Raw genomic sequence first — 23,992 nt, 5'->3', positions numbered from 1 at the left:
GGTTATAATTAATTATCCTAATTATTTAAACACAGAACATGAATTATTGGTATTTTTTAAAATTAAAGGCAAAGAGCATGTCTGAGGTGAAAAAAAACGTTTATTTTCTTACCTATATAAGTTATTCAAATGTCACAAATTCAGCAACAACCACCAGGTATTAAAACTGCTTACATGCAATTATGGTGTATTAATCATGAACAAATTCTTAGAGTTTGTCCAACCTCTCTATGTATTGTTGTTTTCTCTCTTGTAAGAATGTAGTCTTTGAAACGTCAAGAATTATTAACACTAGGTATTTTAGGGACTGACTATGTTTACAACCTCAGCTAAAGGCATCTTGAAACAAAGAAAATAAACATAAAACTAATGAGAAACCAAACAAGGAATTGGTAAACGATGTCAAACAGCAGAAGTAAAATAGCATTTGAGTACCATTATGAATAAGAAAAGCTTAAGAAAAGTTAATTAATCTTTATATATATAAAACTGAGAATGTGTGTGTGTCTGTCTGTGTGTGTGTTTCCCTAAAACTTGAGAACTACACAACCAATTTCATTCAAATTTTACACATGCCTTACTTAGGGTCCGGGGAATGTCATCGGCAAAAAGAATTTTCAACTTTTTGCCTAAGGCGAGCCCACAGCAATATCATATCTTCTCCACTACGATTCCCTAAAACTTGAGAACTACACAACCAATTTCATTCAAATTTTACACACGCCTTACTTAGGGTCCATGTAGTTTCATGGGCAAAAAAAAAGTTCAACTTCTTGCCTAGAGCGAGCCCATAGCAATATCATATCTTCTCCACTACGATTCCCTAAAACTTGAGAACTACACAACCAATTTCATTCAAATTTTACACACGCCTTACTTAGGGTCCATGTAGTTTCATGGACAAAAAAAAAAGTTCAACTTCTTGCCTAGAGCGAGCCCATAGCAATATCATATCTTCTCCACTATTTCAGTATTACGTGTTAAAAGTGAAACAAAAACATTTCTCTATTTTATGTCAGATACTTTCCCTTTAACAATAAAAATAATAATAACAATTGAATTATATGTAGTAAGTAATAATTAAAATCAAACTAAAGTATAATATTATCGTAACATAACAAAAGTAAAAATATAGCAATTGGTATAAAATTGCATCAATGACTTGAACTTGAATCAGTGGTTTCACATGAATGGGAATAAATAAAAAATAAAATTAGTGTGCAGAAATGGAATAGTCCAGATGGAGGTGTGCACGGTTTTTACATTAGATTATTTGCTAATTAGCTAGCATTAAGCATTCTACTGAGTACCGCTTTTAGTTTATTTCTGATCCATAAAGGCCTATAGCTTCAACAGAGTACTGCTTTTTGGTTTACCGTAAGGTTTGTTTTTATTATTATTTCTGTTTAACTATTGTTATCACGTTTGTTGGTTCCTCGTAAAGGAAGCGTTGTTGTGTTGCATTTGTTAAATAATTGTAAACCGTAACCCTCCCCCTTTGGTTATTGTTTAAAAAATTGAATTGTGTCCCCGTTTGGGGAAATTGACAATATTGAAAATACAGGTACTACTCATTTTTGCCAGCTGAGTGGACAGGAGCAACATGAGAAATAAAGCACCCTGCTCAAGGACACAGTGAGCTGCTAGGAATCAAACTCACAACTTTACAATTGAGAGCTGAATACCCCTAACCACTAAGCCATAGATAGTGAGCTGGCAGAAATGTTAGCAAACCAGGTGAAATGCTTAGCGGTATTTCATCTGTCTTTATGTTCTGAGTTCAAATTCCACCGAGGTTGACTTTGCCTTTCATCCTTCCGGGGTCGATAAATTAAGTACCAGTTACGCACTGGGGTCGATGCAATCGACTTAATCCGTTTGTCTGTCCTTGTTTGTCCCCTCTGTGTGTAGCCCCTTGTGGGGAGTAAAGTTACGTTCTGAGTTCAAATTCCACCGAGGTTGACTTTGCCTTTCATCCTTTCGGGGTCGATAAATTAGTACCAGTTACGCACTGGGGTCGATGCAATCGACTTAATCCGTTGTCTGTCCTTGTTTTCCCCTCTGTGTGTAGCCCCTTGTGGGGAGTAAAGTTACGTTCTGAGTTCAAATTCCACCGAGGTTGACTTTGCCTTTCATCCTTTCGGGGTCGATAAATTAAGTACCAGTTACGCACTGGGGTCGATGCAATCGACTTAATCCGTTTGTCTGTCCTTGTTTGTCCCCTCTGTGTGTAGCCCCTTGTGGGGAGTAAAGTTACGTTCTGAGTTCAAATTCCACCGAGGTTGACTTTGCCTTTCATCCTTTCAGGGTTGATAAATTAAGTACCAGTTACGCACTGGGGTCGATGCAATCGACTTAATCCGTTTGTCTGTCCTTGTTTGTCCCCTCTGTGTGTAGCCCCTTGTGGGGAGTAAAGTTACGTTCTGAGTTCAAATTCCACCGAGGTTGACTTTGCCTTTCATCCTTTCAGGGTTGATAAATTAAGTACCAATTGCATACTAATTGACTCCCCCCGCCCAAATTTTGGGCCTTGTGCCTAGAGTAGAAGAGTAGAAAAGAAAATAGTGAACCAAGAAATTTTAGCTGAAATTAGTCAGAAGACCGGATTAATAATTCATCTATCTTTAACAACTAACTCAGGAAAGATAGGGTAGACAATTCTAGGAATTTTAATTAATGTTAGAAATCATTAATTATAGAAAAAAAACTAGACAACAGGTGGTTATGTTAGCCATCATTATAATACAAGCAGTGCATAGTCGATGGATTTTGGAATTATCTTTACCAGTATTATTTACAGATGAAATTATTACTGAACATAATTATTATTATTATTATTAGTAGTAGTAGTAGTAGCAGCAGCAACAGCACTAGTAGTATTATTATAATGTCATTAGAAAAGTTAATGGTATTACCACAATAACTCACTGAAACTTATTTCAAAATGTAAGACAATAAAATCTCTCACACGGATCACGGCAAACTCGAAAATACTTCAAGATTGATTCGTGACTGAAAGTGGAAAACAAGCAAAAAAAAAAAAAATACATTCCCTGTATTTATGAATACACAAACACACACACACTCAACAGAGTTGCAGCAGTCAAATCAAACTTTGCCATAATAAAAAGAAAGATAAAAATTATATTCTAACCTCATGAAAAAAATGTTTGAAATTTGAAATAAATTTTGAAAATAATAATTACAAAAAAAAAAATTGGAGGGAATTTCTTTGTTATATTGTCTGGAACATAATTTAATGAAAAGTTTCCTGCATGAAAATATGAAAAGGAGGATTCATTTCAAAATTAACGGGTTCCTCTCAAAACAAGAGAGAATGTCACATATTAGAAAGGTCAAGGGCTACAAATGACCTACCAGTATTGTTTTAAAACTTTAGCAGTTAAACCAGACACATCCAGCCCAAATATTCTACCTGTTTTAAGTAGCTTGCTTACGAACCACATGGTTCCAGGTTCAGTTCCACTGCGTGGTACCTTGGGCAAGTGTCTTCTACTATAGCCACAGGCCAACCAAAGCCTTGTGAGTGGATTTGGTAGACGAAAACTGAAAGAAGCCCGTTGTATGTATGTATATATCATCATCATCATCGTTTAACGTCCGCTTTCCATGCTAGCATGGGTTGGACGGTTCAACTGGGGTCTGGGAAGCCCGAAGGCTGCACCAGGCCAGTCAGATCTGGCAGTGTTTCTACAGCTGGATGCCCTTCCTAACGTCCGTTTTTCATGCTAGCATGGGTTGGACGGTTCAACTGGGGTCTGGGAAGCCAGATGGCTGCACCAGGCTCCAATCTGATCTGGCAGTGTTTCTACAGCTGGATGCCCTTCCTAATGCCAACCACTCCATGAGTGTAGTGGGTGCTTTTTATGTGCCACCGACACAGGTGCCAGACAATCATGCCTGCAAAGTAAAAACACAGAAACAACTGAATTCGCTTACTCACAGCCAGCTGAACGTGCAACTACTTCAAAATGATTACTTTAACTCCCAAATTGCACGCGTTTCCACTGGATCTTGAAAACAGGAAATGGTCTCTCAGCTGCATCCATTGTAATTCTAACTCATATGTTTACAACGAGATATGAAAAATGGCCAGACAAGTTCCTGGATTTCATTAATGTCAATCAGCATGGTTTTTGTAAAGCCAGACCTACTGGAGGCCTACTCTCCAATGCCACTCCCCGATGATCACTCCTCCACAAGAATTTGGTGAAAACGCAGTTGTTGGCTCTGACGGCATTAAAACTTTCACTTGCACCTGGTACACAAACACATAGATTCTCAATTTTCAGGGAGGTTTTGCTCCAAATAGAAGACCACAGTGATAAATGAATCATCTCTACTCGATTTCTAGAAAGAATGAATGGTATGACTTCAAGTTCAGTTTTGTCTTTCACTCCCTTCTTCCTCTGCTTCAACAACCCCTTTGTCACCAATTCCAATAATGTCCAGTCCTATACAGATGATAACAACCTGTCAGTTATGTGTCCCAAGAAGGAAGGTATGCACAGGTGGACTGACTATGTCCCAGGTAGGGCCATGGGTTATGGCCTCAATTGTCCTGCCGGGTCTTCTCGCGCACAATATATATATATACATATATGTGTGTGTGTGTGTTTGTCCCCACAACACCGCTTGACAACCGATGTTGGCGTGTTTACGTCCCCGTAACTTAGCGGTCCAGCAAAGAATAAGTCCTGGGGTCAATGTGCTCGACTAAAGGCGGTGCTTCAGCATGGCCACAGTCAAATGACTTAAACAAGTAAAAGAGTAAACCCACAAGACCACTGATAAGGGTATAATCACCATATTTCAATTTATCTTCAACACAGCTTTTACAAATTTCAAAAATATCCCATGAAAGTTTCCATTAGCAAAAGCCAAAATAGTTTCCCACTAACATTCCACACCTGTCACCCTGCAAGCAATCTCAGTTTTTTTTTTGGTGTGTGTGTGTGGGGGGGTGCAGTTATAAAAGGCACCACCTTCAAGGGTTTTAGTCAAACAAACCAACTCTGATATTTTTTTTCTTTCAGTCACATTTGCCCCCAAGGTGCCTCACAGTAGGACTGAGCCCAGAACCATGTGGTTGGGAAACAAGCTTCTTACCACACAGCCACTCCTGTGCCTATATATATATGTCATCATTTAGCATCTGCTTTCCATGCTGGCATGGGCTAGACAGTTTGACTGGAATTGGTAAGCCAGAGAGTGGCACCAAGATGTAGTCTGCTTTGGTATGGCTTCTACGGCAGGGTGCCCTTCTTAATGGTGTACGATAAAAATTTCACATAATGTCTTAAACATTCAGACAAGTAAATTCATAATTCAGATGTATGACATGAGGCATTATTCAATTCAAATAACCACATATTTATATTATGAGTCAGATGTTACGAATATAGAAATATAAGAATAAAAACATAAAAAATAAAAAACCCAAGAATATATAAGGGGTACTATGAAAGTAGAAAATATATTAAATATATTTCACTTGCCTCCTTTAATATATTTTCTACTTTCATGGTACCCCTTATATATTTCTATATTTTTAACATCTGACTCTTAATATAAATATGTGGTTATCTGAATGGAATAATAACTCATGTCATACATCGGAATTATAAATTTGCTTGTCTGAATGTTTAAGACAAATATCTGAAATCATTATATACATATATATATATATATATATATATCTATATATATATATATTTATATATAGAGGGCATTATTATACATACATGCCACACGCTAAGAGGGACAAAATTAGTCACTTCTACCAAAAATTTTACTAATCCCACCGAATGCAATTTTTCAAAGTAAGACATTTAAAAATATGGACTTGTATCACCTGTGATTTCATACCTCTGTATTCATCAGCAAGCCTGGACGTATCATAAATAAACGAACCCACCTCGTCCAAGCCGAGCAGCTAACTGATCAACTTCAACGAAGCACATGGGTGGGTTTACATATATTACATCCGGTAAATGGCAGACTTTTACGAATTGCATTTCGGGAAAGGAAAAGTTTTTTCGGAATAAAAATTTAGCAATTAAGGACAACTTCTTAATAAGGAAAACTTAACAAGAAATTATCGGGTAGATAGCGTGAAAGACCTATATATATATATATATATATACACATTATTACGGAGATGTACTTGCATAGCAAGTGACCTGATCTGAGATTGTGTGCTGGAATTAAAACAGTTGCAGCATGGAAGGTGTTTATAAGCCATTTAAGAAACATATAAAAACCGTTAGATTCACTTCAACATTTAAATTTAATTTGCCAATATATATATATATATAAAATGTCTCTTGTTTCTGCCTATTTTAGAACAAGTAAAAATGACATTGGTTCCTCAGAAATGTCTTGTCTTGTGACTTGTCTCTCCTATTGTCCTCCACTTCCAGACCTTGCACTATCCCTTATGCTGAGTTCTCCAATATATATCAACCCTAGAAAATTCCATCCCTGAACATTTTCCCAGCATTCACTGACTTACAACAGTTTAAGCAGAACATTAACGGCATCAAGTCACCAAGGATCTGTAAAGGCCATAGACATCACGAGACCAGATCTCCCACCACCATTATTATTATTATTATTATTGTTGTTATTATTATTATTATTCTAATGTCCATTTTACCATGTTTGCATGGGTCAAACAAAATTTTGATATGGCAGGTTTTCTACAACCAGATATTCTTCCTTGTCACTAATAACAACACATAAACATGCAGCAAAGACCGAAATACTATTAGACAAAAAAGCAGACAAATTATTAATCAACCCTTTCAGGGAAATGACTCAGCTTGATATGTAAAATAAGTGAAGGGAGAAATTCTATACAGTTTCCCTAGTGCAAAATAAAGAAGTGCAGTGGAATCACAGGAAGGTTAACAGACAAAGTAGTCCTGTGAGGCAGATGTGCAGCAACTATAAGCTATGAGATATCCCTAAATGCCCAAGGAGGTAGAAGATAGCTTCCATTATCCTCGGCAGAATTTGAACTCAGAACGTAATGGCAGACAAAATACCACTAAGCATTTTGCCCGGCGTGCTAACGTTTCTGCCAGCTTGCTGCCTCTCCCTCTCTCCTTCTGCCTAACTGAGGTAGCCATGTGTCTCCTCTATCACAAGACACCCTATTCATACTTTTCAAACTTTTTTGCTTGAGCAGAACCCCAAGGAAACATTCCACTGGCTCGAGGAACCCCTGTGCAATAATTTAATAGTCTTATGCACACATATCTGCACAGGAGACTTAAAAATTACTGCCCATTTTAGCAGTTTTGTAACTTCTTGCAGAAGCCCTGCACTGTACTGGCAGAACCCTAAGGTTCCGCGGAACACTGGTTGAAAACCACTGCTCTAACTTATCATCTGACACATAGCCATGTCCCTCAATACCACACCCCACCACCACAGTTGGTGGTGCCACGTAAAAAGCACCCAGTACACTCTGAAGAGGTTGGCCTGATATTACATCATGTCAAAACACAGACACAAACATAAAGACAGACAGATAGATAAAATATAGAATATGCATATCCCCACTGGAATTCATAATTAAGGTTTCTATATAATGAGGCAGCGAGCTGGCAGAATCGTTAGCACGCTGGGCGAAATGCTTAGCCGTATTTCGTCTGCCGTTACATTCTGGGTTCAAATTCCGCCGAAGTCGACTTTGCCTTTCATCCTTTCGGGGGTCGATAAATTAAGTACCAGTTACGCACTGGGATCGATGTAATCGACTTAATCCGTTTGTCTGTCATTGTTCGTCCTCTCTGTGTTTGGCCCCTTGTGGGTAGTAAAGAAATAGGTATTTCGTCTGCCGTTACGTTCTGAGTTCAAATTCCGCCGAGGTCGACTTTGCCCTTCATCCTTTCGGGGTCGATGTAATCGACTTAATCCGTTTGTCTGTCCTTGTTTGTCCCCTCTATGTTTAGCCCCTTGTGGGTAGTAAAGAAATAGGTATTTCATCTGCCATTACGTTCTGGGTTCAAATTCTGCCAAGGTCGACTTTGCCTTTCATCCTTTCGGGGTCGATAAATTAAGTACCAGTTACGCACTGGGGTCGATGTAATCGACTTAATCCGTTTGTCTGTCCCTGTTCGTCCTCTGTGTTTAACCCCTTGTGGGTAGTAAAGAAATATATAATGAGACGGTTAGGGTTAAGGGTGGGGCATTTAGGTTGCTTGGGGACGATTGTATGAGGGCGAGTAAGAAGGAATAGACAGCAATCATTTTCACAGGAATAGCAGTAAGTCAATACAGAGAAGTCCTTACAGAAGGAGTGGTCTGATGAGAAAGCTTTTTGTTCAAAACCAAAGTAGGGAGAGAGATGAGGAGGAGAGAGAGAGGAGGAGGAGAGAGAGAGGAGGAGAGAGAGAGATAGAGTGAGAGTCCATACAGGTGTAGCTTTTTAGGCGGGTCTCAAGCAGGATTTAATTTTAAAAGATTTTTTCACCAAACTTCATACAGTTTAATTATTACATATATAATACATATGAGATGCCTACCTGAAACCTTGAGACTCGCTTTTAGGGGAGGTAGTTATAAACTGCCCTACATTATTTAGATTATACTGTGTCATTACTATACACCAGACAAGCTGACCTGTCAACATTTGTTATTTGAGATTGAAGATAAAACAGTAGTAACAGCTCTTTGAACACACCTTACTGTGCTCTGTTTGTCACACCTGACTAGTTTCAAGAGTGCAATCAGGACGTGAAGACATCTTGGAAGCCCACTATGCAGTAAAGTTTTGTGTTAATCCTTTAGTGTTTAAACTGGCCAAATCCGACCCAATATATTCTACATATTTTATATTCAAACTGGCCACATCTAGCCTCTCACACCTAACCTACATTGACATTCTAAAAATAAACAATCACATCATTGAAACCACAAAGCTATAAGGTAATGCATGATTAATTCAAAACAATTTGAGTGAAAAAGTATTACATTTAATAGAGAAATTTGAACACTAAAGGGTTAAACTGGGTAAAAATGCTACATAAACTTATGAAATGCTTCAGACTAAGGATAAACTTGTATGAGCCAAGAAGCTGCTTTGCACTGACACAAAAGGTTCAAGGAAGGTAGAGGTGAGAGACCATGAGAGATGTGGGGGTGAGAGAGGAATTAGAACATCAGAGGTGGTTGAGAAAATTCACAATTTTCTGAATAAAGACCATTGTATATCTATTGGGTCAGATCATAATACGGTTTTTTTTTATACTTCTCTTCATCATCATCACCATTGTTTAACGTCCGTTTTCCATGCTGGCATGGGTTGGACGGTTTGACTGAGGACTGGCAAGCCAGTAGGCTGCACCAGACCCCAATCTGATCTGGCGAGGTTTCTACAGCTGGATGCCCTTCCTAATGCCAACCACTCCGAGAGTGTGGTGGATGCTTTTTATGTGCCACTGGTACGGGAGCCAGTCAGGCAGCTCTGGCATCGACCACATTGGGATAAAGTTCTCTTTTAATCTAAAATATACTCTCCTTTATTTTCTACAATGCTCTCCCATCTATCTGGAAGACTTGCAAGGCCCCTCTTCCAAAATTCATTTGTCTGTCACAAAAAATACTCCTCCAGTACAGTTCTGACCTCATCTATAGAATTCCTATTTTTTCTGTCTAAATGATTTTGAAGACTGTAGAATAAATGATAATCAGATGGGACAATGTCCAGCAAATATGGTGAGTGGGGCATCGTTTCCCATTCAAACTGCTCCAGCCTTTAGAATGTCATCCTTGCTGTATGTGTCTGAGCATTATCCTGATGGAAGAACACTTTTCGTCTTGAAAGCAAAGATGGTTGTTTTTCTTCTTGCGCTGACTCAAGCTGCTTATAGCAGATCTCCTTTGTTATCGTTTGGCTTGGGTTTAAAAGTCCAAAGTAGATAAAACCTTTCATATCTCACCAAACAGATAACAACACCTTACGTGGGTGAAGACCTTCTTTAGCCTGGGATGCCAGTGTTTCTCCTTTCTGTACCCACAGTCTTCAGCGCTTGACATTTTTATGGAGAACCCATTATAGCATGTTGATGCAAGGAGTTTGTCCCACCCACCTCCAACTTTTAGAGCATGCAATTGAAAAAAAAACGAATTATTTATGGGATGATCCAATACAAAGATGACAAACATGCATTTTGGAGTTGGTGTGGCAACTGTACACTGAACTATTAATGAAGATCTGAACGTGTGCAAAATTTGTTCTCCGGGCGCTCAGAGACGAACAGAAAGGAAAACGTGTTGGTGACGAAAGCTGCACACAGTAATTTCGAGGGAAGAGGCACGTCGGGTACATCGACTCCAGTACTTGACTTATACTTATTTTATCGACCCCAAAACGATGAAAAGTTAAAGTCGACTTTGGCGGAATTTGAACTTCGAACGTATACCTAGAGAAATGCCGCTAAACATTTTGTCCGACTTGCTAGCAATTCCACTAGCTCTCCACCTTTGAGTAAAAAATCAGAATAGTGTGACAAAAGATGTCATTTTTATAGAGATTTAGCTGCTACTTCTAGTAAGTTGAGTGACCGCATAAAGACTCCATTGGTGGAATGAAGACAAAAGGGTTCGCGCTTGGCGTCTGCTGCTGGTTCGTGCTGAAGTAAATGTCGTCACCTTGTGTTATAGAAAACCCGATATTATTTCGTTTGAAATATATATATATATATATACTGCCGCTGTAAACCCATAAAAAAATATTTAAAAGCATATTTAGCTTTTTCAATGAAAACTAAACAAAAATAGCATCAACTATTTTATTTAACGAGAAACACAACTGTATCCGGCAGTAAACATTTTTTAAAAATTCCTATGTAGTCACTAAAAACAGTTGGTTACAGTTGCTATTTTTAAATTACTAGCTAGCTTTTAAACCAGATTTCACAGAAAATTACACCACACACACACACATATATATATATATATATACACACACACACACACATACATATATATACACACACACACATATACATATATATATATATACACACACACACACACACACAGATAAAGTTAGCTATTGCAGGTCAACGATGTTACCCTATGTTTCACGCCCATAAAGCGCTTAGCTCTACAGCGTTTCTTCAGACCCCAAATCCGTGGGGCCAACGGATTTAGTTGTCTGAAGAAACGCTAAGAGCTTAATGGACGTGAAACCCAGGGTAACCCATTGACCGGCCACATCTAAGGTTTTCTTATACTCTTCTGCTCTCTCACTTCGACGGTGCTTCTTTTCCGGGTTTATGTTTTACTGACGATCCAATATATATATATATATATATCTTTATATATAAAAGTGAAGTTGTGTGTCTGTCTGTCTCCTACGATTTAGATTCCTAACTACTCCCACATTTTTCGGTGCAGTTTAACCAAAAGCGGGTATCTTATAGTCGTGATTCATATCGAGCCCTTCTGGGTATTAGCGAGCGTCTACGATGAGTGTACGATTTTTAAAAAAAATTACCATCATTTTTGTCCATTTTAATGCATTTTTTTGCTATTTTTTGGCTATAACTCCCTAAAAATGCTTATATAGTTATTTCCCTTACAAACCCGAGCAACGCCGGGCGATACTGCTAGTATATATATAGCGTCGATTTTTACAATTCTGTAAATAACGACAATAGTGTTTTATCCGATGACTAAAGAATTGCACGGTGATCACTTATAACCTTTAAGTTTGTGAAATTATAAAATGCTATTATTATTATTTACATATATGAATAATCCTATTTCTCTAATATCGAGGTCTCATTCTTTTGTTGTTAGTTTTTATCATTATATATAGATATGTGTGTGTGTGTATGTATGTTTGTGTATGTGTGTGAATGCGTTTACGTTCTAGTATGTAGGAAAGTGTTAAAAATAGATGCACACAAATGTGTGTGTTTATGTGTATATGTAGGTATATGTATGCAGGAAGGTGTTAGAAATAGATGCACACACAATGTATGTGTATGTGTGTGTCTGAATTACTGATAACAACAAACACAAGCGAAATTAGATTCAAATGTATGTTTAATGGCAAATTAATAAATTGCTGTGATGTAAATAACAGAGAGTAAAGGCAAGTTCATCATCACCAGATGAACTGCTACGAATGCAGTGATACAATAGGTGTGTAAAAAGGATCGTTGGGCTTACCTGGAATTGAGACATCTTCGTTTGAACGCCATATTTTGAACGAGTGGGAAAAATAAGGAAGTTAAAATACATTTTTAAACAGGGACAAAATTCCGTGTGACACCGGACGGATTGCATATAAAAGCTAAAATGTTGTTGACAACTTTGGCGGAAAGAAATATTCAATCGTAGATATCCTGTAATGTGCAAAATAAATGAATGAATTTATTGTAATTTCTTATTAAGGTATTTAATCAATATTTAGTTTGGGATATTTCGATTTGCTTATGGTTTTAGAATTTTAAAAAGTATCTTTCCTAGTTGATGGCTTGATTTCGTCATTCATAACTTCCGCTTCACACATTTTGGATTTTAACCGGACCCTATCACTTTGTATAAAGAATATTTACTTCATTTTAGTACATGTACATTAAAGTAGAATTCTGGATATCATTGGCTTTTTAAAGTAATTTTATTACTAGATATACTAATTATTTATTTCTAAGAATAAGCGTTGGTTTACAAGAAGCGTAGACTGTTGAACAGAATGATTGCAGCACTTAGTTATGTCCCTTTACATTCTGAGTTCAAATCCCGCCCGAGTCAATTCTTCTGAACTTTGATTCCAAAATTTTTATCTTTTACTTGTTTCAGTGGCGCACATGGCGGAAACGTAAACGGACCCCTCCAACCTTATTTTTTTTTTTTTTAACGGAATCCCACATTTTCGGCTAAGGAGACTCCGATTCTGAAAACAAATTGTCAAAAATCGCAACTTTCAATCCCCCACCGCACACTTCTTTAATTTCCGTCTTGCAGGGTCTTTTTTTTTTAAATTTAGTCGAATAAATTGGCGCCAGTACTTATTTTTTTGAAAGCCTATTGACCTCTTTTGCCAAAGTTTAAAGGGTGTAAAGAAATCAAGCGGTGGTGAAGGACAAACACATACAAATTCACACACACCCACTCTCAGATGCGACGAACTTTTTTCAGCTTTCGTCAACTAAATCCATGGTGCCTTGGTTCTCTCTAAGAGTTGTAGTTCACCAATGCAAGCGTTTAAGTGTGTATGTTTCTGAATAAAGTTAGTATTTTTTGCGGGGTGCTCATGGAGAATAGAGGACCCGCCTCAGTCATTAAGAAAGTGAAAATAAAACAATTTTGAATTTGAAATAACGTGTAATTCATTTCGGTATAATTTGATTTATTGTTATTTAAAATGTTTTATGGATATTTTGCCAAACGTTCAGAGTTTTGATGCTGCATGTTCATCTCTAAAGAAGAAGAATGTGCTTACATTATATAAACGCAGATTGAAGAGTATGGTGGGAGTACAAACAAATATGATTGAATCCCATCAAGATGAGTTTCTTTGGAGGGAAAAATATTGGAAAACCAGGGATGAATGTTTTCAGAACATTCTAAACATCTTTCGGAATGGTTTACTTTTGAAGAACATTTTATTTCATTTTCAAAATTTGGGTACTCTCTTCTTCATGAGTACCTTTTATTGTTTATTTTTTTTTACAGTATTTAGATGGGTCTCTAACTGTTATAATTTGGAGTGTAGGACAAAAGCCCCATAGTTATAGTATGAAAGTGGACAAAAGCCCCACGGTTATATTTTGCGATTATTTATTCACCTGGGACACCCCTTTGAAGAATTTTTAGTCGATGCAACAACCCCCGAATTTTTTCAAAGGATTTTCAACCAGCGCATGAAGCTAAGCCTAGAAGGTATCTCCACATGCTAGAAATAACAGCCAAATCTCTTGAAATTTTTTTTATAATCCCTCGGGGTTTTTTTAAAATCATTTTACTTATTTCAGTCATTGGACTGCGGCCATGCTAAGGTACCAGCTTGAAGAATTTTTGGTCGCAGAAAAATCAGCATTTTAAAATATATATTTAAAGTCTTTTGTTTTCTTCTCTCAGCACTTACAGATTAATGAGAATAAGTTGTAAGACATGTGTAATATTTACTTTCATTTTATGTGTGTGTATATAGTCATTCAAACGTATTTCTTATCGTTTTTATGTTTCTACACATTTCTTGAAGCAATTTTTCCCCTTTTGTTAGAATTCAGACAATATGTACATTGAATAGTAAAGGGTCTCGTGTTCTGTTTATTCTATTATTGATGTTAAAGATTGATTTATTTTCATTTTCAAACTTTAAAATTACTCTAAAAACGAGGAAAATAATTGAAACACACGGAACATACCACTGTGAGTGACATAGATGTTTTGACACCGTTTTTCGATTGAATATATTTTGTTTACTTAAAAATTAGAATTTTAGAAAATAATTTTTTTATTACCGTGATTTCCGTTTTTGTTTACGTGAAATTATATATATAAAAAAGAAGATTTGTAAGATTTGGCTGTTATTTGTAGTATGTGGAGAGACCTATGCTTGACTTTATCTGCTGGTTGAAAATCGCCTAAAAAAAATTCTGGGGTCGATACATTCGACTAAAAATTCTTCAAGGCGGTGACCCAGCATGGCCGCAGTCCAGTAACTGAAACAAGTAAAAAGATTTTTAGAAGATAAAAAAATAAAAACGAAGAACAACCAAAAATTATAACCGAGGTAGTCGGGGGAGGGCTATAGAGAATTTCAAGAGACTTAGCTGTTATTTCTAGCATGTCGAGAGACCTTCTAGGCTTAATTTCATGCGCTGGTTGAAAAATCATCAAAAAAAAATTCTGGGGTTGATACAATCTAAAAATTCCTCAAAGTAGTGCCCCAGCATGGTCGCAGTCTAATAACTGCAACAAGTAAAAACAAAAATGAATTATATCACAGAAGATTGTTTTGATCATAGCTCAGTCGGTAGAGCATCAGACTTTTAATCCGAGGGTCGCGGGTTCGTGTCCCTCTGCAGGTGTATAATTATTTTAGGTGGCAAGCTAACAGAAATTGTTTTGGTATGGTTACTACTGCCGGATGCCCTTCCTAATGTCAACCACTTTACAGTGTACTGGGTGTATTTTATGTGGTACTGGCACAGGTGCCTGTACGTGGCACCAGCAGAAGTACCTTTTATGAGGCACTGGCACAATATATATCTTTTTTATTCTCTTCTCCTTCTGTGCTCTCTACACATTCTCATTGAATCTTCCATGCATCAACACATACCTCCTTACAACTATGTAACCTTTAATTTAATCAAGATACCCTTGGCCTGAAGAAGTGACGAGCTGGCAGAAATGTTAGCACGCCGGACGAAATGCTTAGTAGTATTTCGTCTGCCGCTACGTTCTGAGTTCAAATTCCACCGAGGTCAACTTTGCCTTTCATCCTTTCAGGGTCGATAAATTAAGTACTAGTTATGCTCTGGGGTCGATGTAATCGACTTAATCCCTTTGTCTGTCCTTGTTTGTCCCCTCTATGTTTAGCCCCTTGTGGGTGGTAAAGAAATAGGTATTTCGTCTGCCGTTACGTTCTGAGTTCAAATTCCACCGAGGTCAACTTTGCCTTTCATCCTTTCGGGGTCGATAAATTAAGTACCAGTTATGCTCTGGGGTCGATGTAATCGACTTAATCCCTTTGTCTCTCCTTGTTTGTCTCCTCTATGTTTAGCCTCTTGTGAGCAATAAAGAATTAAGATACCCTTGGCCTGAAGAGTAGCCTGTGGTATACACCTAGTTTGGATTTTTACCACTTCTGAGGTTCCACTCGCTATGAAACAGATGTAGCCCAGATCTTACCTTCTCCATTCTGTAACTCTTGTATTCTATTCTTATTTGCACACCTGGTTGCCTACTATGAAATATAAAAAGAACGTTTTCCAGCTTATTCTTTCATACAGAAAAGAATCCACAAACTTCCATCTCAATAAACCACTATTGTCCTTGAAAGTTAACTTTTTATAGAGGTGGTCAAGCATGACCTTTGAACGTTGGGCCTCACAGAGGCAATGACGAAAGACCGAGACCTCTAGAGATATGCTGTGACTGCAAAGACCCAACAAATAATGTGAGTTTGTGGTTGTTTCTTCCCACACCAGCTTCACATAGCAGCCCCAGCCCATCCAAAGTTCCTTGGATCGCAGGACGGCCTGCTGTGCTTACCTTGGATCATAGGGTGACCTGCTGTGCTTGAGGAGACCTATTGAGTTAAGTACATCAACATCAAAATAAAAACTAAATAGAAATTGTAGTTGTGATACCCGTGCCAGTGGCACATAAAAAGCACCATCCGAATGTGGCCGATGCCAGCGCCGCCTTGGCTGGCTTCAATGCCGGTGGCACGTAAAAAGCATCAACCGAGTACCCACTATACTCACGGAGTGGTTGGCGTTAGGAAGGGCATCCAACTGTACAAACACTGCCAGATCAGACTGGAGCCCAGTGCAGCCTCCTGGCTTCCCAGACCCCGGTCAAACCGTCCAAAACGAACATTAAATGATGATGATGATGAGTGCTTGAAGCTAACTTTCTTCCTACGCCTCGATCCCTGGTTCTTACATTTATATATATATATATAGTCATCATGTCTCCTATCAACAAACCATCCATTGACTTCAAAGACATATGGAATAAGGGATCCCTTACTTGCAGAAACAGGTAAGAGTTAGTGACAGGCAGGGCATCCAGTTATTAAACAATACCTCAGTAATATGCTCATCTAATCCAGTGGTTCTCAACCTTTTTTTTTTCTTTGGACCCCTTTGATTACTATTTTATTCTGGGGGACCACCATTGTCATTCGATCTTTAAAAACTAGTTTTATAGAAACTATTTTCAAAATTTCTTTTTTTTTTTTTTCACACACTTTAGCTTGTGTCCGTTGAACTATGTAAAAATGTTAGAGAAAGAAACCCAGCTGTTTCTTGCAACACACGCCTATACATACATCTGAAATAAAAATTTTTTCAGGGGCTCTTAAAATACTGTTGTGGATCCTCAACTTACTATATCATTGCGTGGACCACCAAAATTGCTATATGGACCCTGGTTGAGAACCACTGATCTAACTCATGCTAGCAATGAAAAACAGACATAAAATGAATGTCATCAGCATTTGACATCTATTTTCCATTCTGGTTTGGGTTGGAGCTGCATCAGGTCCCCAACTTCTATTTTTGCATGGTTTCTATGGCTGAATGTTCTTGCTAAGGTCTACCACTTTACGGCATGTACTAGGTACTTTTTTTCCTGATACCAGCACTTATGAAATTGCCCAGTAACTTTCAAGGCAAAGTAAAGGAAAGAGAAGGGAAAAGCTGCTTCAACTGAGTAGAGGTGTATTTGGAGAGGGCGGGGGCTTTATGTCAGGTGTTGAAGGTTAAGGTATAATAGAGGGATAAGTACAGGTGTCTTGCTATCTTGCATTATGTGAAGGTGGGTGACAGAAGCTGGAAAGGAAAGCTTATTGAAGGTGGTGAGCTGGCAGAAACACTAGCATGCCGGGCGAAATGCTTAGTGGTATTTCATCTGTCGTTACATTCTGAGTTCAAATTCTGCTGAGGTCGACTTTGCCTTTCATCCCTTTGGGGTCGATTAAATTAGCACCAGTTACACACTGGGGTCGATGTAATCGACTTAATCCATTTGTCTGTCCCCTCTGTGTTTAGCCCCATGTGGGTAGTAAAGAAACAAGTATTTCGTCTGCCACTACGTTCTGAGTTCTGACTTCAAATTCAACTTTGCCTTTCATCCTTTTGGGGTTGATTAAATAAGTACCAGTTACGTACTGGTATTGATTTAATCGACTTAATCCCTTTGTCTGTCCTTGTTTGTCCCATCTATATTTAGCCCCTTGTGGGTAATAAAGAAATAAGGAGCTGGAAAGGAGATAAAGATGGTGGTAAAAGGGTGCCAGAGCATACTCTCAAAGTACAAGAAAGTAAAATATAAACAAAAACTGACACTCTGTCAGTAATGATGACAAGGGTTCCAGTTGATCCAATCTATGGCACAGCCTACTCGTAAAATAAACATGAAAGTGGTTGAGCACTCCACAGACATGAAGGCCTTTTACATAGTTCTTAGGGAGATTTAGCATGACACAGAATATAACAAGGCTGGCCCTAAGAAATACAAGAACTCATTTTTGCCAGCTGAATGGACTGAAGCAATATAAAATAAAGTGTCTTGCTCAAGGATAGCCTGCCACCTGGAATCAAAATCATGTCCTTATGATCATGAGCCAGTTAGCCTAACCACTAAGCCATGCACCTTCACAGATGTGGGATATGAGGGAGAATATAGACAGTGGACCAGAAAGGAAAGTATGTATATAGACCAGAAATTGTAGGGGATAAAGTTAGCCAATAATACCATAAACCCCAGTCAATGACTGGTATTTATTTTATCAACCCAGAAAGGATGAAAGGCAAAGTTGACCACAGCTGGATTTGATCCCTGAATGTAAAGAGTCAGAGTAAATACTGCAAAGCATTTTCTCCAGTGCTCAAAAATTCCGCTTGCTTGAAGTCTTCTAATTGTTTCAAATTTTTGGCACAGGGCCAACTAGTTTAAGCGAGAAAGCATGACACCTGTACTTCACTGGTATTTTATTTTATCAACTTGGAAAGGCTGAAAGACAAAGTTGTCCTTGGTAGGATTTGAACTCAGAACACCAGCCCCAGTTCTTAACCGGTACTCCTTTTATTAACCTCCCAAAAAGATGAAAGGCGAAGTTAACCTTAGCAGGATTTGAACTTGGAATGGCAACCCCAGTGCTCAACTGGTAATTTTATTGCCCCTGGTAATTTTATAAGGCGGCGAGCTGGCAGAATCGTTAGCACGCCAGGCGAAATGCTTAGTGGTATTTCGTCTGACGTTACGTTCTGGGTTCAAATTCCGCCAAGGTCGACTTTGCCTTTCATCCTTTCAGGGTCGATTAAATAAGTACCAGTTCCACACTGGGGTCGATATAATTGACTTAATCTGTTTGGCTGTCCTTGTTTGTCCTCTCTGTGTTTGGCTCCTTGTGGGTAGTAAAGAAATAGGTAATTTTATTGCCCCTACCACCACCTGCAAAAAAGATGAAAGACAATGTTGATGTTGGCGGGATTTGAACTCACAATGTAAAGAGTATTAACTAAATACCATAATAGGCATTTTGTCCCGTGCTCTAATTGCTCTGTCAATCCACTGAACTTAACAACAGAATAATAACAAATGACAAAGAAAAGAAAGACGATCGTTTATGGATTAATAGTAAAAAATATAAGCTCACCACACATCAGTAGACACGATAATTGCTTTCTTTACACAAGCTGTGAATAAACAAAAGATTATGTGTTTCTTCTATGTACATTTTAACAAGGTCCTCCCAGTCAAAGTTGGTCATGTATCAGTGCGTGTATGTGCAAGTCTGGGCAGGATTTCTTTTGAGGAAGACTAGCAATTGTCCATACATGTAAGCCTCCCTTATCCTTGACACTCATGTTTATACAAGGAAAGTCTGCCGACATCTGTGTTTCAGAATACCTATAATTCAGTGTAGATGCATGTTTGTACATATATCTACATACATATACATACAAAAATTCTATATATCTTTATATATAAAAGTCAAGTTGTGTGTCTGTCTCCTACGATTTAGATTCCTAACTACTTCCACATTTTGTGGTGCAGTTTAACCAAAACCGGGTATCTTATAGTCGTGATTCATATCGAGCCCTTCTGGGTATTAGCGCGCGTCTATGATGAGTCTACGATTTTAAAAAAATTTTACCATCATTTTTTTTCCCATTTTTTCGCTATTATATAAGGGAAGTAACTCTCTAAAAATGTCTACAATGAGTCAACGATTTAAAAAAAAATTTACCATCATTTTTTTTCCATTTTTAATGCATTTTTTTGCTGTTTTTTGGCTATAACTTTCTAAAAATGCTTACATAGTTATTTCCCTTACAAACCCGAGCAACGCCAGGCGATACTGCTAATTATGAGTATAATTATAATTAGAGTTCAGCAAAATTTGCTTCACCACATACTGAAATTTAGAAATAGCAGTTAAACTACTATTCTACTGCCATAAGATATCTCTCAGACAGCAATACTCAACAACTCATGCAGGTAAAGAGAGTTGTTGAGTATTGCTGTATAATTATAATTATACTCATCATTATAGAATTTTTGTACAAGTTTACCGATAATGGTTCTTTTAACAAACCAAACTAGTTGGTAAAATTATTAATTATGAATTAATTTTACCTTTTATTATTATTACATATACATATATATATTTTTTGCTTAGGCATTGTGAGACCAATAACCCAATGTAGACCTCAATATGTTTATGTCTCAGAATAAAGAGCTGGCTGAGTATGGAGAGGTAATAAAAGAAAAGATAAAGGAATAAATGATTATCTTATTAACTGCATTGGCTTACAGTTGTTTCTATTACAAGGTGCAGTGGACTCATAGTTGAGTGCTTTTGTTTATTTATATATATACTCTTTTACTTGTTTCAGTCATTTGACTGCGGCCATGCTGGAGCACCGCCTTTAGTCGAGCAAATCGACCCCAGGACTTATTCTTTGTAAGCCCAGTACTTATTCTATCGGTCCCTCTTTTTGCCGAACCACTAAGTTACGGGGACGTAAACACACCAGCATCGGCTGTCAAGCAATGCTAGGGGGACAAACACAGACACACAAATACAAATATATATATATATACATATATACGACAGGCTTCTTTCAGTTTCCGTCTACCAAATCCACTCACAAGGCATTGGTCAGCCCGGGGCTATAGCAGAAGACACTTGCCCAAGGTGCCACGCAGTGGGACTGAACCCGGAACCATGTGGTTGGTTAGCAAGCTACTTACCACACAGCCACTCCTACGCCTATATATATATATATATATATATATATATATATATATAAAGTATCTGACACGTTAATAATTCTGCCAGCTTGCTGCCTTAATAATCCTTTCTATTATAGGCACAAGAGCTGAAATGTTGGGGTGGGGGGGGGTCAGTTGATAACATCAACCTCAGTGTCTAACTGGTACTTAATTTATAGACCCTGAAAGAAAGAAAGGCAAGATCAAGTGTGGTGGGAATTTGAACCCAGAACATAAAGCTAGAAGAAATGTGACAAACCATTTTGTCTGACACACTCATAATTCTGCAGCTTGGCACTCAGATAATGGTTTCAAATTTTGGCACAAGGCCAGCAGTTTTTGAATGGAGGGTGCTAGTTGATTACATTGACCCTGGTACTTGACCAGTTCTTATTTTATTGACCCTGCAAGGATGGAAGGCAAAGTTAACCATGGCAGAGTTTGAGCGCCATCATCATCATCATCGTCGTTGTTTAACATCCACTTTCCATGCTGGCAAGCCAGAAGGCTGCACCAGGCTCCAGTCTGATCTGGCAATGTTTCTACAGTTGAACGCCCTTCCTAATGCCAATCACTCTGAGAGTGTAGTGGGTGCATTTTACATGCCACCAACATGAGGGCCAGTCAGGCAGTACTGTCATTGACCGCACTTGAAAGGTGCTTTTTACATGCCACTGCACAGGAGCCAGTCAAACAACACTGGCAATGACCACGCTCGAATAGTGCTTTTCACATGCTACCAGCACAGGAGCCAGTCAAGCAGCACTGGCAACAACCACGCCCGAATGGCGCTTTTTGTCCCACCGACATGGGTGCTAGTCAGGCAGTACTGGTATTGGCCACAGCAATTACTTCGCTTGCTGAATGTAAGAATGCACAAGAAGCCATTAATGAATGAAGTGTTGAAGCCATTAATGAATGAAGTGTTTAACCCTTTCATTACCATATTTCTGTTGAGATGCTCTGTGTTTCTTTCAATTATTTTAGATATAACAAAGAATTTAGTAAAATAACTTAGTTATCATTCAGCTAGTGTTAGGAACATAAATTGTGACTAAGGTTTGGTGGAAGATTTTAATTCAAAACTTCTGAAAACAAGACATTTGTATTGAGAGCCAGAGCTGGTTTCAGCCAGATTGGTATCAAAAGGGTTAAGAATTGTTTCTCTATTATATATTTTAACCCTTTTGTTACCATTATTTTTGTTGAGATGCTCTGTGTTTCGTTGAATTAATTTTAAATATAACAAAGAATTTAGTAAAATAACTTAGTTATCATTAAGCTAGTGTTAGGAACATAAATTGTGACTAAGGTTTAGTGGAAGATTTTAATTCAAAACTTATGAAAACAAGACATTTGTACTCAGAGCCAGAGCCGGTTTCAGCTGGGTTGGTAACAAAAGGGTTAATGAAGTGAAAAAAGGAATGTTAGGGATAAATTATAACAACAATGAATGTTGTTCGACCAATTCCAAATCAACATTTGTAGTAAGTGGCAAAAATGTCCCTGTGGGCATGTGTGTGTTTGTGGTACCTATGATTAGAAGGCACAGACTAACTCCAGCTGAAATGTAGGAATCATCACCAAATCAAAGACTTTTGGAAAATAGCATTTTGGCATCAAAAATAACATTTTAGCAGACAATCCTTTTCTTTCTTTTACTTTTGTAATACCATAAAACAAGAGATTCTTTACTTCTGCAAAAAATTTTTGTTAGTTCCAAAATGACTGTAATACTCAAAAAAAATTCTCACAAATCAAAAATGGATTCTGTATAAAACGATTTTATTCTTCAATGGAGCTTTTATCCTTTTCACATCATATATATAATTATTATATATATATATAAACACACACAAATATATATAGATGTATACACACACATATTGTCAGATCTTTCTTGAATGCTACTGTTAATATCATGTAACCCATTACAACCTATGTCTTTATTACCCACAAGGGGCTAAACACAGAGGGGACAGACACACGGATTAAGTCAATTACATCGACCCCAGTGCGTAACTGGTACTAAATTTATCGACCCCGAAAGGATGAAAGGCAAAGTTGACCTCAGCACGTAACGGCAAACGAAATACGGCTACACATTTCGCCCGGCGTGCTAACGTTTCTGCCAGCTCACCGCCTTTACAACCTGTTGCACGGTTGGGTCATTGGTGACTAAACTGGCAACCCCCACCAAGAAGGCTTGATGAGAAGGGTGATTTTTTGGACAAACCATACGATAAAAAACCCCCAAAAAAACAAGACTCATTAAAGCAACAGTTGTGTCCAAATGTGCTTCTTTCAAAATCCTGCTGCTTTAAGGGTGCCCATTGATGGGAAAATTCTAAGAGAAGGCACTCTGATATCAAACCTGCAGTTGAAGTAGCTACCAGTTATTTTGCAATGTTTGTTATTCACTGGATTCCAGTTACCGATATTTAGAGAGAGAGAGAGGGAGAGAGTGGGATATGTGTTGTACAAGTGTATATCACTTGAGTCCAATGACCTACAGATGTCTCATTTTGTTTGGCTCGTCCTGTCTCTCTATTAAAGCTTGTGACACTTCTCGGAGCACACAGACGCATGGGAGATTGTCGAGATGATGTAGACTAACTGAAATGGCTACCATCAGTCAAAGATGAAGCAATCACACACACACACACATACTCGGACACACAGAGCATGAGGGAGAAATTGTCAAAAGCATGAAAATGTATGGATAATTAATAATAGGAACAGTGTGTATGAGTGTGAGTGTGAATATATATATATATATATATATATATATATATATATATATGGTGGCATGTAACAAACACCATCCGATCATGGCTGTGCCAGCCTGGCCTGGCCTGGCCTGGCCTGGCCTCCGTGCCGGTGGCACGTAAAAAACACCATCCGTCCGTGGTCGTTTGCCAGCCCCGTCTGGCACGTAAAAAGCACCCACTACACTCACGGAGTGGTTGGTGTTAGGAAGGGCATC

At 38.1% G+C, this 23,992-nt stretch overlaps 1 protein-coding gene and 2 long non-coding RNA genes across 6 annotated transcripts in view; all 3 read right to left on the bottom strand.

Moving 5' to 3' along the window:
• LOC115218804 (SMC5-SMC6 complex localization factor protein 2-like) overlaps nucleotides 1–12,323 on the bottom strand; it is a 41,833-nt gene extending 29,510 nt beyond the window's left edge. The window contains exons 1-3 of one of the 4 annotated variants that reach the window (XM_036509168.1): nucleotides 12,214–12,255; nucleotides 2,929–3,012; nucleotides 113–339 (exon numbers count right to left, since the gene is read on the bottom strand). The gene's annotated coding sequence lies outside the window, so the exon portion shown is untranslated. Of the gene's footprint in view, nucleotides 1–112; nucleotides 340–2,928; nucleotides 3,013–12,213 lie in introns of all 4 variants that reach the window. The other 3 variants (XM_036509169.1, XM_029788738.2, XM_029788740.2) reach the window with 3 other exon arrangements.
• LOC118766034 overlaps nucleotides 1–23,992 on the bottom strand; it is a 165,023-nt gene that overhangs the window by 101,745 nt on the left and 39,286 nt on the right. The gene's annotated exons all lie outside the window — the stretch shown is intronic.
• On the bottom strand, nucleotides 22,907–23,883 carry LOC118766033. Its single transcript, XR_005001961.1, has 2 exons — nucleotides 23,159–23,883; nucleotides 22,907–22,944 (listed from the first exon to the last, which is right to left on the bottom strand). It is a non-coding gene; the product is annotated as an uncharacterized LOC118766033 (long non-coding RNA).

This window comes from Octopus sinensis, linkage group LG14 (assembly GCF_006345805.1).
Source record: "Octopus sinensis linkage group LG14, ASM634580v1, whole genome shotgun sequence".
Classification (NCBI taxonomy): Eukaryota; Metazoa; Mollusca; class Cephalopoda; order Octopoda; family Octopodidae; genus Octopus; species Octopus sinensis.
The sequence above is the reverse complement of the archived record's forward strand: the minus strand, read 5'-3'. Positions and strand labels throughout refer to the sequence as shown.